The sequence below is a fragment of the Mirounga leonina genome, unplaced genomic scaffold (genome assembly GCF_011800145.1).
Source record: "Mirounga leonina isolate KUSES-001 unplaced genomic scaffold, KU_Mleo_1.0 Mir_128, whole genome shotgun sequence".
In the NCBI taxonomy this organism is placed as follows: Eukaryota; Metazoa; Chordata; class Mammalia; order Carnivora; family Phocidae; genus Mirounga; species Mirounga leonina.
In genome coordinates, this window is record NW_023270320.1 from 13624840 (window position 1) to 13641094 (window position 16255).

Sequence of the window (16255 nt, forward strand, 5' to 3'; positions counted from 1 at the left end):
CTCAGGTCATGATCTCAGGGTCCTGGGATCGAGTCCCGCATCGGGCTTCCTGCTCCTTGGGAGCCTGCTTCTCCCTCTGCCTCTCTCTCTCTGTCTCTCATGAATAAATAAATAAAATCTTAAAAAAAAAAATCTGTAAAGAAAGAAAGAAAGAAAGAAAGAAACCTGTGATTGTGCCTGGCACGTCTCTGCTTGAACATCTCACTCTTCAAGACAGGCATTTCCCAAACTGCCCTCCTCCCACTTTTCCCAGCCTCCCCTTTCTCAGTTTGTTTTTCTGTGCCTAATACCAACCATGGATATTATTTTAGCATTTACAGACTGTGAAACCTGTCCTCACACTTGAGCTCATTACTTTCCCAGTTGCCTAGGCTTGAAGCCTGTAGCATCAGCATTAACTCCTGTTCCTTTGCCATCCCTTTCCTCAAATTTTCTACCTGAGTCCTTGGTTTGATCTACAAATAGTGGGATTGTCATTATTCTTTTTTACTTTTTTTTTTCTCTTTGAGAAAAAAGAATGATCTCATTTATGTATGTAGAGAGCCAAAGGGTTTTTGGAAACTGAGATATCTGCCATTGGGCTTTAGGTCGTGCTACAAATTTTTAAAAATTATTTATTTATTTATTGGGGGGGGCAGAGGGTGAGACTCTTTCAAGCAGACTCCACGCTGAGCGCAGAGCTGATACGGGGGCTTGATCTCACAACCCTGAGATCATGACCTGAGTGGAACCAAGAGTTAGACGCTTAACCCACCGAGCCACCCAGGTGCCCCCTGCTGTGCTACAAATTTGAAATGGGGCCCTAGTGAAATGCAAGGCTTCCTAATACAATGGAACATAAATGAGTTGTTTAAAGTGGTTCTCCTTTATTGATTTGATATACATACAACATGCATGTCACAAAATCCAATCTGATTTTCAAAATAAAAAGTAGCATTAAATTACGCCTCTCATATTTACCCTCATGGCAGTAGGTATATGCGCACTAGACTAACTCCCTGCTCTAACCGCTCCCGCCTGACTTTTTTTGGTTGGGGGATGTTTTGCTGCTAGAACCCTTCCAAAGAGCATGGGAAGTCATGTTAAATTCAATATCTACATTTTAAATCAGAGAGCTAACCAGAAGAGAAGGACTAAAGGCAATAGATTTCTGGGCAGAGGAGGGAAGAACCCCAGGTAAACCGAGTTTTGAGAGAAAGGCAAGCCGGTGCCTAGAACATAGATTAGTTCACAGACAATCCCCACGGAAGGAGATGGTTTGAAAAATCCCGTGAAGTGCGGTGAAGACAGCGACCAGTACAAAGGCGAGAGCGTGGGCAGCACTAAGGTTTAATTCATTCAAGGAGTCTCACATAAAAGGCAACCAAAGAAAGTGCTTCGAATATTTTCTCAACTGTTTTGAATATTTTCTTTACTTGGAAGCTCTGCTTAGTGTAAAGCGTGACAAGAAAAGGGCTGAGAGACAAACTTACTGATAACAACTTCTAACAATAGAAAATTGTAATATACTGGGTTTACAGAGGTTGTACTCTTAATACCCCTCAGCACCAGATTCACACGACTATCGCATTCAAAATAATATAAATCGCATAGTGAACCATATGTTTATCCATATATTTCAGGAGCAATTCTGAGCCCATGAGACATGCTGTACTTTGACTTTTGCTAAACTAATCTTTGATATATTTGGACAAAATTCATTCAGTTACCCAGATTGTGTCTTATTTAACATCAGCTCACTTCCCCCTTTCTTTTGCTTTTGGAAAATTCCCTAAAAATCCATTTGGCTGTTTTTGATCACTTTAAAATGGCTAAAATGTTTCCTTTTTTGTGGGTGGGGGAGGAGGGAGAAGCAGATGCATTTACACTCACAACTAAACAACGGCGTTGTTTTAATAACTTTGGCATGTACTAAATTCGGTTGTAGATGAAGAATAGGACCTTATGTAAAGAAAGCGGATTTTGAGTATCTATATTTGTGAATGTTTTTAAAATGTCTTTCTTCAGAGACCCAATGCAGTCTGCTACATTTATTTAAATATGTTGCTGTCCTTTTGCCTATGGCCATTGTATACATGATTCACTGATGACTTGATTCTATAAACAATACAATTTGAAGACGATGGGGGCACCTGGCTGGCTCAGTAAGTAGAGCATACGACTCTTGATCTCTGCGTTGTGAGTTTGAGCCCCATGTTGGGCGTAGAGATTACTTAAAAAAAAAAATTAAAAGCTATGTTATCTGAGTCATTATGAAGTTTTAGAAATGATTAGGCTCCAGGAATAACTTAATGGTACTTCCTGATATGAATTTATGGGACTAGGTTATAAATCCTCACAATACTTTTGGCTAAAGGAGAAAGGAAAAGGCTGCTTAAATTGTAAAGTTTGAATTACAGAATACTTCATTATTAAGAGATCATCAGTTTTATCACTTAATAAGTATGTAAGTGCTGTGAAATATAGGACTTCTATTTGATCAGAACCGATCACATAATTGTGTATTTCATACCACCCAACATGGTTTACAAGTGAGTGGAAGTTGGGGCATGCATACCTTTCTAAAACTGGGACTCTCTGAGTCTGTTTACTTTAATTACTGCCTGAACTTGGTGTGAAACAGAATCATAGTTATGTGGTGATGATGCCCGATCCGGTTTCCCAATATGGGATGAACTTCCCTCTGCAGGAACGCAGGCCGTTAGGCTGTACTCAGGCCCCGCCAAGGCATACCTCCCTCCTGGAGAACCAGAGCCCAGAGAGAAGCTCAGGACTGGGGCCCCAGGTAATGAGAGAGACCTTGAGTGACCTTGGACACCGAAATACTCCCGCCCCCTAGGGAGCCAGATGAGGTGCCACTATCCCTGTGAATGAAAACAATCTTCATTCACAAACAGCTTTTGCTTCTAGAAACTGTGGCATTTTACTGAGCAAGTTCGGCCTGGGTGCCACATCCAGCCATTACCCCTCTTCCACACCACACCCCTAGTACTATATCTTCAGACGGTGCATGTCTTTTAACAAACAACCTCTTTACTACGAACTCATAGCTCATTACACATTCCCAGAGTTTTTTTTTTTTAATTACATTATTTTTTTTAAGATTCTTTTTTTAATTCTTATGTTAATCCCCATACATTACATCATTAGTTTTAGATGAAGTGTTCCATGATTCATTGTTTGTGCATAACACCCAGTGCTCCATGCAGAATGTGCCCTCCTCAATACCCACCACCAGGCTAACCCATCCTCCCACCCCCCTCGCCTCTAGAACCCTCAGTTTGTTTCTCAGAGTCCATCGTCTCTCATGGTTCGTCTACCCCTCTGATTTCCCCCGCTTCCTTCTTCCCCTCCCGCTACCTTCTTCTTTTTTTTTTTCTTAACATATATTGCATTATTTGTTTCAGAGGTACAGATCTGAGATTCAACAGTCTTGCACAATTCACAGCGCTTACCAGAGCACATACCCTCCCCAGTGTCTATCACCCAGTCACCCCATCCCTCCCACCCCACCCCCCACTCCAGCAACCCTCAGTTTGTTTCCTGCAATTAAGAATTCCTCATATCAGTGAGATCATATGATACATGTCTTTCTCTGTTTGACTTATTTCACTCAACATAATACCCTCCAGTTCCATCCATGTCGTTGCAAATGGCAAGATCTCATTCCTTTTGATGGCTGCATAATATTCCATTGTATATATATATACCTCATCTTCTTTATCCATTCATCTGTTGATGGACATCTTGGCACATTCCCAGAGTTTTTAAAAAATTGTTTAATCAACGTTGATTTTACGTTAATTCTCCCATGGCCTACCTTTGTATACTTAAACACAATTAGGTGTGTTTTTGCTCTATTATATTTTGTTTTGGGTTTTTAATCAATCAGGCTCAGCTGTTGAGACAATATTGAGTCCTGGCACTTTCCTTTTTTTTTTTTACGATTTTATTTATTTATTTGAGAGGGAGAGAGTGAGCGCCAGCAGGGGGAGGGGCAGAGGGAGAGGGAGAGAGAGAATCCCAAGCAAACTCCATCCCCAGTGCAGACCCCCACTGGGACTCTATCCCACGACCCCCAGATCATGACCCCAAACGAAACCAAGAGTCAGACGCCTAACCGACTGAATGCTGGCACTTTCTAAGACTAGGAGGACAACTGCGTTCACAGAAGCTCTCTCCTGGGCATTTGTCTTCTGTGGTGTGGTTCCCTTCTCACACAGTCTCTGTGAGTTTTTCTCACTTTACCAAGACTCAAAGAAGGAAAGGGAAGCTCACAGAAGGTGCTGCAGCTGGTGAGTGGGTGAGTGGCTGCCTGTGTGGCGCTTTCCAGGACGTCAGCAGTCCCTTATAATGTGCGGGCAATTATAAACCCGATAAACTGGTCTTCCATGTTTCCATGGGGAGGCTGGCAACTCTACTGGAAGTGGACAGGACTAAGGACGGACACCTTGTAGGTCCCTGGGGATCGCTCTATCGGCTCACGGGGGGCCAACAACTGCACTCAAGTTGGTCCGTCACAATGGAGTCTGCTCTCTTCCTATGGTGCGTGTAAATCTCCTTCTGGCCAAGAGGATGCCATGAGGGATTCTGTTAGATGCCCGTCGCAAATCATGGCAGGTGGTACACAGCCTTTTCACGTATTTTTAAACTTACGTTTGAAAAATCTATTAAAATAACTGAAGTTAGTTTGGTTGTATCTTTCATTTGTTCCTTTTTGCAGTGCGTACTTACCATCTGCTATTTATCATTTTTTGGGTTTTGCCGGGAATTAAAATCAAACAAATTCCAGTCTGCATTTTCTGGAAAACGTTCTTCTCCCGTTGAATTGTGGCACATTTGGTTGCTACCTGGTTTAAGTTTGTGAATGATTATTGAGAATGGCTCAAATTACATTCTGATAGTACGATGGGATGTATTTCATGTTGCTTTGAAGTTAAAGTGACAAGGTTTTTATGTTAGAAGCGTCTCTGCTATTCCTGGTTCTGTTAGAAAGACATCTTTCTCTTGTAATACTATTTTAATGCCCAATTTTTACTGGCTCTGAGATTATCTTTCTATAAACAGAATCAAGGGACTTTCCTCCTCACTCACTTTTATCATAGATACTCATCACTGAAATGAGTGTTTACTGTACCTCTGAGAGCTATCGTGGTTGTGCTCTGTCTTCCACGAGACCCAAGAATGTGAGACAAGTCTGAGTTCAAGGCCAGACTTACAGTTCTTATTTATTTATTTATTTTAAAAGATTTTATTTATTTATTTGAGACAGAGAGAATGAGAGACAGAGAGCATGAGAGGGAGGAGGGTTAGAGGGAGAAGCAGACTCCCTGCCGAGCAGGGAGCCCGATGCGGGACTCGATCCCGGGACTCCAGGATCATGACCTGAGCCGAAGGCAGTCGCTTAACCAACTGAGCCACCCAGGCGCCCCCAGTTCTTATTTTGAATCTAAAGTGTGTCTTGGGTGATTTCTCTTCAAGCTTTCTTGTCATGTAACCGCATATAGAAAGCAAGTGAAACGTAACAGCAAAGGACTGGTGTTTTGAACTCCACATTTCTGAGGGTTGAGTGTGCAGTCCGCTCAGCCTTGTTGGCCGGTGTTGAGCTGCCCTCAAGGGAACTGCGGGCCCAGCTGGATTCACTTAAGGTGCTGAAACCACTTCCCTGCTCCCTCTCTTCAGCTTGCTCTTCCTCACGTTCCTGACGGCACTTAGCTCGACCTAATGGACAGAATGGGATTCCCAGATGACACCCCCTCATAAATCCAACCTATCTACCATATCCCAACGTCTTCAGTGCACATGGAACCTGCAACGTGCTCATTCCAGAGTCTTCCATTCTGAACTAGAGCAGGTGCCCTTGCTGCGAGTTGGAACAGGTGTAGAGCAAATCCGCAGTTTTCTTTGTTATTTCCAGGTGTGGGGTAGGTAGCCCTGCTCAGCTAAGAGGGCTCACCATTGGCAGGACAAGTGGGTGGGTTGTCTATGACTGTCGACCTTTGGGCCTTTGGTGTCACCTGTCACAGTTGCCAAGAAACCTTGACCAAGGACAGCAGGGTATATATGAGGTGGTGAATGGGGATCTCAGTTGCCCAGTAATAGCAAAGCTTTTCTTTGGGCCAGACGTCTGTTCACTCAGTGTACTGAATGACTAAAAGGAGCAAAACTCTGCTCCGGCCTCTGCAGAGGGCTTTACATGTGCTTGATGGGTCCCAAGGGCATCTGAACGACAGTCTAAGTGTGCCCTTCGTTCTGTGTACGGGATTTTGGGGGTGGTGTTCTGTGTTTCGCACTGTGCTTTCCCCTCTGCTATGTAGCAGCCCGTCCTCTGTCTTCAGCTCGTGGGATAGATCACATGTCCCTGAGAGGCCTGCCTGAGCCCCTGGTCTAAACCAGCCATCTGCCTCCTCCCAGCTGCCCGCTCACATCACCTTGCTTCTTTTCCTCATGACGTGAATCACAATTTGTAATTAGATATTTGTTTGCTAGCATGTGTATTCCCATCTCATACTTGTTTATTATCTCACAAGTTCAGGGACCTTCTGTCTGTCTCCTTTTTTCCTTTCTACTGTATCCCCCATGCCTAAAACCCAGTGCCCAAGTGGTACAGAGTAAGTTCTTAATAAATATTGAATCAATAAACGAGTCCATCATTAAGTGCTAGTTCTACCGAAATCCAATGATGAGAGCCCTTATTTTCTTAAAGCTTCCTTTTTAAAAAACTTGTTATAAAGTTGCCTTTGTTTTATTATAAGATTTTATCAGTCAACCACTTTTAAACTGCTTTGGGAAAAGTTGCTCAAACCTCAACTCCAGTGTCTACCAATAGACCTAATAGTTTTTCAGAGATGGTGGTATTTATTAGACATCCTCATTCCCTTAGATCCTGAGGTGTTTATTCCTACTGCGGCTTGTCCACTATTATCAGACTTACTCTCGGTTGGTAGGAACCATGGTCTTTAGGGCGCCTGGGTGGCTCAGTTGGTTAAGTGTCTGCCTTCAGCTCAGGTCATGATCCCAGGGTCCTGGGATCGAGCCCCGGGCCAGGCTCCCTGCTCTGCTGGGAGTCTGCTTCTCCCTCTGCTTTTGCCCTTCCCCCTACTCATGCTCTCTCTCACTCTCTCTCTAATAAATAAATAAAATCTTTAAAAAAAAAAAAGAACTATGGTCTCTAGAGTGAGCATTCACACTGAGGGCAGTGGGTGGTGGGGAAGCAAAATAATCTAAGAAGTTGGGGAAGAAAATATTGGAACTTCCGTTTATATACTTTTATCTACAAGTAAGAAATTAAGCTTTATGAATATTTAATGTATGTTTTAACGGTAGTTCATGTATAAATTTGTACATTAACGTACATACATAGGGGGTACATGTTAACATGTTCACATTTTTTTACTGATAAGAGGTTTTTTTTTTTTAAGATTTTATTTATTTATTTGACAGAGAGAGACATAGCGAGAGCAGGAACACAAGCAGGGGGAGTGGGAGAGGGAGAAGCAGGCTTCCCGCGGAGCAGGGAGCCCGATGTGGGGCTCGATCCCAGGACCCTGGGATCACGACCTGAGCCGAAGGCAGACGCTTAACGACTGAGCACCCAGGCGCCTGATAAGAGTTCTTAATGTAAAAAGTCGGGAAGCCACTAGACAAGAACATCATGTTCATGTGAGTTCCTTGAAGGCAGGGATCATGGCTAGTACTTCTTTGCATTCTTCAGACAGCCTAGCATGGTGATTGGAGGACACAAAAAGGTGATGGATAGCTGCTTGCTGGATTTTTTTGTTTGTTTGTTTGCTTGATTAATGAAGTCAAAGATCACAGGTGCTGCTCAGTTCAGGACAATTAACTTTTCACTGGAAAAAATAAAATCAGCAGGTGGTACCTCTGGCCTGTGTGTAGTTCTTCACTGTATCACTTTTTAAAACTTGTGATCAGTCCTAGGAAAACAAATGAAAATAGAAGTCCCATTGAGAGTGGGTTAGTAGAATTCTCTCGGTATATAAAGGGCAGAATATTCCATATTTACTATGGGCTTTCCCCTCAGGGCTTCATGAGTCAGAGAAGCTGTGTCTGTCCCCTGATTGAAGCATAAACCTACTTAGGGGACACCTGGGTGGCTCAGTTGGTTAAGCATCTGCCTTCGGCTCAGGTCATGATCCTGGGGTCCTGGGATCGAGCCCCACATCGGGCTCCCTGCTCAGGGGGGAGACTGCTTCTCCCTCTACCTGCCGCTCCCCCTGCTTGTGCTCTGACAAATAAATAAATAGAATCTTAAAAAAAAAACCAAAATCTACTTAAGTTGGCAAACGTAAACCCAGAGGCTCATGGAGGCACAGGCTGTTAGTTGTTATGTGTTAGAACCTTACACGCTTTGCTTATATACTTCGGGTGGGGTGCAACTCACTGCCTCTTTTGAACAACTCTCCTCATCATAGGGACTTGAACTCTGCTCTTCCATAACTTCTCTCCCAGCTCCAAAAACCCAACCGTTGTCCACACAAATGTTTTCCAAGGGCTAGAAGCTTCTTTTGTCTCTGATAGGTTTTTCTGCTGCAGGCTAGAAATCCTTTGGCTTTTCAAGCTTCTTCCATAGCCTGGGTCTTTAGTCAGTTCACACCCTAGTTATCCTCCTGGAAATGTTTGTCAGTCTCCCTTGGAGTGCGGTGCCTAGAACTATATGTAATTATCAAGACATGGACTAGGGAGTGTAGGCCACGCATCCCCCCGCCTTGCCCTGAACGCTGCATTTCTATTAAGTAGATGAGCATGGATTTGGGTCTTCTTGAAGACACATTACATAGCAGACACACATTGAGCCTTCGCATGAGGAAATCCCCTCTCTTCTCACCATGAGCAAGATATACACACCCCTATGTTTATTGCAGCATTATTTACAATAGGCAAGATATTGAAGCAACCCATGTCCATTGATAGATGAATGGATAAAGAAGACACGGTGTGTGTATGTGTGTGCATGTATATATGTGTGTATAAATGTGTACACACACACACACACTGGACTATCACTCAGCCATAAAAAAGAATGAGGGGCGCCTGGGTGGCTCAGTCATTAAGTGTCTGCCTTCGGCTCAGGTCATGATCCCGGGGTCCTGGGATCGAGCTCCGTAGAAAGCCTGCTTCTCCCTCTCCCACTCCCCCTGCTTGTGTTCTCTCTCTCGCTCTCTCTCTGTCAAAAAAAAAAGAATGAAATCTTGCTGTTTATGACAACATGGATGGACCTAGAGGGTATGATGTAAAGTGAAATTAGTCAGACAGAGAAAGATAAATATCTTATGATTTCACTTATATGTGGAATCTAAAAAAACAAAACAAACAAACAAAACCAGACACATAAATACAGAGAACAAACTGGTGGTTGTCGGTGTGGGGGTGGGGCACGTGAAATAGATAAAGGGTATTAAGAAGTACAAACTTCCAGTTATAAAATAAATGTCACAGGGATGAAAAGTACAGCATGGGGAATATAGTCAATCATATTGTAATAATGTTGTATCGTGGCAGATGATGACCACACTTATCGTGGTGAGGGTTGTGTAATGTATAGAATTGTCAAATCGCTATTGTGTATGCGTGAAACTCCTACAACATGGTTGCCAACTAAAAAAGCAAGGAAAAAGGGAATGATGGATCTTTTTTCCATTTTCTTCCCCAAACAAAAATTCAGAATTTTCACAGTAGTGTGGACTATAGAGGCGAAAATGCTGTAATTTAGAGCACCAGCTATTTGCAGCTGGTGTTCACTTTGGATCCTTATCACTGAGCACACAGACTGATTTATGTTTTTAGACAGAGTGGACATTCTCTTTTGCATTCTTCTCTTTTCTCTTTACATTATCTTACATATGCATTTTGGTATATCAACAGAATCTATAAACTTAATTCCTTTAACTAGCAATGTAACATTCCATTGTCTTAATGTACCATAGTTTGCCTAACCTTTTCCTAGTTTTGGGCATTGGGTTGTTTCTCATTTTTCCAGTTATGAATGGTGTTACCATAAACAACTTTGTGCTATTTACTTTCTTTCTTCTTTTGCGTATTTCCTTGGGGTATATTCCAAAAAATGGGACAATTGGGTCAAAGCATAGGAACAGTTTTATATATGCCCAGACTGAGCTTTGGAGGGGATAAGATACTTTTCAAAAGTACCAAATAAGACAATGGGGCCTGGAGAAACTGTAGCTTAACTGGAAATGTTGGTTTGCGTGTTGCATCAGACCCCCTTCTAAGTCCCCCACCCTTAGCTCCAGTGATCTACATGTGAGGAAGAGAGCATTAAAGACCAGCACCCTCAGTGGGCCTCTCTGTTTTACCCAGAAGTGCATCTTGCTTCTTTCTGAGATAATGTTTATCTCTTGAGAGGAGATTGCACAACCTGATCCAGATTCTAATCCGAGTGTTGGCACCTCCTTGCTGTGTGCCCTTAGATAAATCACCTCACCTCTCTGAGCCTGATTCCTTCCTCATTTGTACATGAGGTTAGATGATAGTCTCTACTCAGGGTTTTGAGAAGATATTTATACAGTGCTGGGCTATTGTTACCCAAGACCCACTTAGTGTGAGGGGACCACATGTTTCTTCTTTCTCCTTTGTACTGCCAAGGGTCCAGCTCTGTGCTTGCCCCATGTTTGATAAATAGATGTCTATTGTGGAATGCATGGATTATCTTCACCCTTGATCTTGATTGATAGTGTTTGGGAACTGGAAAAGCATAAGAGAAAAGTTTGTGAAATAATGTCTTTAACCTGTGAAGAAAGACCTGTACTTGAATGTTTGTAGGATGTGCTAAGTTTGGGGCCTGTGCTTTGATTCATTCACTGAGTCTAAAAGCATCTCCAGTTTTTCAAGACCTCCAAAGGTATAAGACTTTATAGACAAGATGGGTTGGAAGCTTAGCGATAGAGGTCAGAGTAAGCTATTTGTTTCAGAGAAAGCTGCTTCCTGGTAAGGCCCTGGGTCTCCAAGTCTCCAAGATGTTTACAGTATCCCATGGTCTCTGAGAGGGATTGGGATGATGTGTTCAAGGCCTGCCTTGCATCTCTGCAGTATCCTTCCTGCTACTGAAGAAGGACCCAGAGTAGTGAGATGATGCTTGTGTAGGTGGCCCACTTCCACTGGGTAGCAATTTCTTCCATTCTCTAATGTCCTATGTGAATAATGGCCACAAATTCTTGCTACTTCTCCCACTGAGAGGTAAAGTCTAGTGCCCCTCTGCTGGGAGCTGAGCTGGCCTTTGTGACTTGCTTGATTGGGAAAAATGCTACACAAGTGACATCCTGGAATTTCTGAGGCAAGGCCATAAGAAAAAAGACAGGTTCCACTCAGCGCTCTTGCAACAGTTTCTCCGGGAGCTCTGAGCTGCCATGTAAGTTGTCAAGTACCCCAAGACTCCATTGTAGAGGCCAAATGAACAAGCTGTTCAGCGAAGCCCACCAGGGCTCTAGACATGGGAGTGGGGAGCCCTGTTGGACCCTCCAGATGAGGCCACCGTCATCTGACCACCCGCACTGAACTCAGTTGATGCCATGTGGAACAGAAAAGTTGTCCGGTTGAACTCTCCTGGCTTCTTGGCCCATAAAGTCATGAGATAGAATGTTGTTTTAACCCGCTAAGTTCTGGGGCAGTTCATTATGCAGCAGTAGGTAAGTAAACATCAGGGTTCCCTGGGAGGTGCTGAGGCTTGGCTCTGCTGCATCTCTTTCACTCAGCTCTGCTCAGCAAAACTTGTATTTGGACTCATGATCCCCCTTCTCACTCTTTGAACTAAATGTCAGAGGCTGTGCAGAAGTCATTGAGGTCAGTTGTTCCATTTGACAGAATTCCCCAAATGTATTTTTGGACTACAGTCTATTACTTATGATCCCTTGTTGAATTTTACACACAGATATGGCAGTAGGAGTCAGCAGTATTCCAGAATCCCAGCGAAATGGACTTTAATGTTGCATACAAAATGGAAATGACAAAGCAAAAATCTCCAGAGCTGCTGTGGAGGTGTGGAGTGACTCTGTTCTATGGCAGACCCATTCTGAGAGTCTCAAATTCTAAATGAGGACCTGTACAGCACCCAGATATTTAGGACAGTCCGTCAGTGCACCTTTTTGACTGCTTTCAACCCTCTTCAGGTGACCCAGGAGATTTTATTTAAATTTATTTTATTTGAATGTGTTTAAATTCTTCAGAAGGTTAAAAATGTACATTCCGTTGCTGATGTTTCCATGTACCACACAGTGACCCTTAGTAGGGCCCAAACACATAGGAAGAATCCAAAAGGATAAAAGAACTGACATTTCAGTTTTCAGGCTTCTCTTCCATGCCAAAACAATTATTAACTAAGAAATTAATCATTAAGGGTATTAATGGACTGGGCCCAGTTGGCCACATTGATCCTTACCCAATGGAGCTGATTAACTTCTGGCCTTGTCCAATAGCCCTGATGAACACAGATGCAAAAATTCTCAAAAAAAAAAACTCCCCAAAAACTCTACCAGACTGAATTCAACAATACATTAAAAAAAAAATCATTCACTGGGGTGCCTGGGTGGCTCAATCAGTTAAGCGTCTGACACTTGATTTTGGCTCAGGTCATGATCTCAAGGTGGTGAGATCAAATCCTGCGTTGGGCTCCATGCAGGGCATGGAGCCTGCTTAATATTCTCTCTCTCTCTGTCTCCCCTGCCCCTCCCCACCTGCTCGGGTGCATGTGTGTGCTCTCTCTCCAAAAAAAAAAAAAAAAAAAAAAAAATTCACGATCAATCAAGATTTATTCCTGGGTTGCAAGGGTGGTTGAATATTCATAAATCAATCAGTGTGATACATCACATCAATAAGACAAAGGATAAGAACCATACGATCATTTCACTAGATGTAGAAAAAGATTTTGACAAAGTACATCTATTCATGGTAAAAACCCTCAACAAATTAGGTTTAAGGGAACATACCTCAACTTAATAAAGGCCATCTATGAAAAATTCACAGCTAACATCAGCCTTAATGGGGAAAAGCTAAGACCTTTTCCCCTAAGGTCAGGAACAAGACAAGGATGTCTACTTTTATCACTTTTATTCAACGTAGTAGTAGAAGTCCTAGCCACAGCAATCAGACAACAAAGAGAAATAAAAGGCATCTAAATCAGTAAGGAAGAAGTAAAACTTTCACTATTTGCAGATGACATGCCACTATACATAGAAAACCTGAAAGACTCCACCAAAAAAACTGCTAGAATTGATAAACAAATTCAGTAAAGTTACAGGATACAAAATCAATGTACAGAGGGGTACCTGGCTGGTTCAGTTGGTGAAGCATGTGACTTGATCTTGGGGTCATGAGTTTGAGCCCCATGTTGGGGGTAGAGTTTACTTTTTTTAAAAAAATATTTTATTTATTTATTTGACAGAGAGAGCACAAACGGGGAGCGGCAGGCAGAGGGAGAGGGAGAAGCAGGCTGCCCGCAGAGCAGGGAGCCTGATGAGGGGCTCGATCCCAGAATCCTGGGATCATGACCGGAGCTGAAGGCAGTCACTTAACCAACTGAGCCACCCAGGTGCCCCATGGGGGTAGAGTTTACTTAAAAAATTTCCAAGAAAAAAAATCAATGTACAGAAATATGTTGCATTTCTGTACACTCATAATGAAGCAGCTGAAAGAGAAATTAAGAAAACAATTCCATTTACAATTGCATCAAAAGTAATAAAATACCTAGGAATAAACCTGACCAAAGAGGTGAAATGTACTTTGAAAACTATAAAACACTGATTAAAGACATTGAAGACAACATAAAGAGACGGAAAAACATTCCATCTCATGGATTGGAAGAACAAATGTTGTTAAAATGTCTATACTTCCCAAAGCAATCTACACATTTAATGCAATCTTCATCAAAATACCAGATGCATTTTTCACAGAACTAGAAGAAACAATCCTAAAATTTGTGTAGAACCACAAAAGACCCTGAATAGCCAAAGCAATCTTGTAAAAGCAAAGCAAAGCTGGAGGCATCACAATTTCAGACCTCAAGTTATATTACAAAGCTGTAGTAATTAAAACAGTATGGCAATGGCACAAAAATAGGTCCGTAGATCAATGGAACAGAATAGAAAACCCAGAAATAAACCCACAATTATATGGTCAATTAATCTTCAACAAAGCAGGAAAGAATATCCAATGGGAAAAAGACAGTCTCTTCAACTATGATGGGAAAACTGGACAGCAACATGAAAAAGAATGAAAACAGGACCACTTTCTTATACTATACACAAAAATAAATTCAAAATGAATTATAGACGTAAATGTGACACCTGAAATCATAAAAATCCTAGAAAAGAACACAGGCAGTAACTTCTTTGACATTGGCTGTAGCAACATCTTTCTAGATATGTCTCCTGAGGCAAGGGAAAGAAAAGCAAAAATAAACTATTGAGACTTCATCACAATAAAAAGCTTCTGCAAAGAGAAAGAAACAATCAACAAAACTAAAAGGCAACCTACTGATGGGAGAAGATATTTGTAAATGACATATCCAATAAAGGGTTAGTATCCAAAATATATGAAGAACTTATAAAACTACCCCAAAAACAAATAATCCAGTTTAAAAATGGGCAAAGCACATGAACAGATATTTCTTCAAAGAAGACATACAGATGGCCAACAGACATATGAAAAGATGCTCAACATCACTCATCATCAGGGAAGTGGAAATCAAAACCACAATGAGATATTACCTCACACCTGTCAGAATGGCTAAAATCAACAACACAGGAAACAAGAGGTATTGGCAAGGATGTGGAGAAAAAGGAACACTCATGCAGGTCAGTGGGAATGCAAACTGGTACAGCCACTGAGAAAACCAGTATGGAGTTTCCTCAAAAAGTTAAAAATATAATTATGCTATGATCCAGCAATTGCACTGGGTATTTACCCAAAGAATACAAGAACACTAATTAAAAGGGATACATGTACCCTTATATTTATAGCAGCATTATTTACAATAGCCAAAATATGGAAGCAGTCCAAGTGTCCATTGACTGATGAATGGATAAAGAAGTGGTATATACATATATATGTAAAAAAAAAAATATATATATATATATAATGGAATATTATTCAGCCATAAAAAGGGATAAAATCTTGCCATTAGCAATGACATGGATGGAGCTAAAGAGTGTAATGCTAAGCAAAACAAGTCAGTCAGAGAAAGACAAATACCATACGTTTTCAGTCATATGTGGAATTTAAGAAACAAGAAAAGCAAAGGGAAAAAATAAGAAAGAGGAGTGCCTGGGTGGCTCAGTTGGTTAAGTGTAGGACTCTTGATTTCAGCTCAGGTCATGATCTAAGGGTTGTGAGATCAAGCCTTGCATCAGGCTCTGCACTCAGTGGGGAGTCTGCTTGAGATTTTCTCTTCCTCTGTCCTTCCCCCAGCTCTCTCTATCTGTCTCTCTAAATAAATAAATAAATAAAACCTTTAAAATAAAAAAAAAAATGAGAGAGTGAGAGACAAGCCAAGAAACAGACTCTTAACTATAGAGAACAAACTGATGGTCATCAGGGGGAAGGTAGGTGGGGGGATGGGTTAAACTGGTGATGGGGATGAAGGCGGGCACTTGTTGTGAGGAGCACCAGGTGTTGTATGGAAGTGCTGAATCACTATATTGTACACCTGAAGCTAATATAACACTGTATGCTAACTAACTGGAATGAAAATAAAAACTTAAAAAAAAAATCACAAACTTCTGGCCTTGCCTCATTCACCTAGCCACCTTGTTTCTCTGTGCTGCATATTTTTAAGGGAGTCAACTTTTCTGTGTCCATTTACTTCCATGGATGTGCTAGTGGTTGCTTGAGACATCAAAACTAACACTTCATCTTGACCTTCAAGTTTTCCAAGCAGATTCTCAAAGGTCACTACTTCTCTAGTGATTCATTTCTTCTTCATTAATTTCTTTTTCCCCACCCATGTATTTATTTACTTATTCAATAAGCATCGATTTAATACTTAAAATGTGCCAGATATTGTGCTAAGCATCTGGGATGCAAGGAGAAGAACAGCAGCTCTGCTTTACAGGGGCTCACTGTACTTAGTAGATGCTCAACAAAAATTGCTGAATAAGTGAGCTTTCTCTGCGAGGCCATGTCAGGAAAATGAAGCTCAGAATAAGTAATGAGCACAAAGCCAGACAATCACAAAGCAAGAAGTAATCAAGTGTCTGACTCTGCATCCTGACCATATCACCGTATTTCT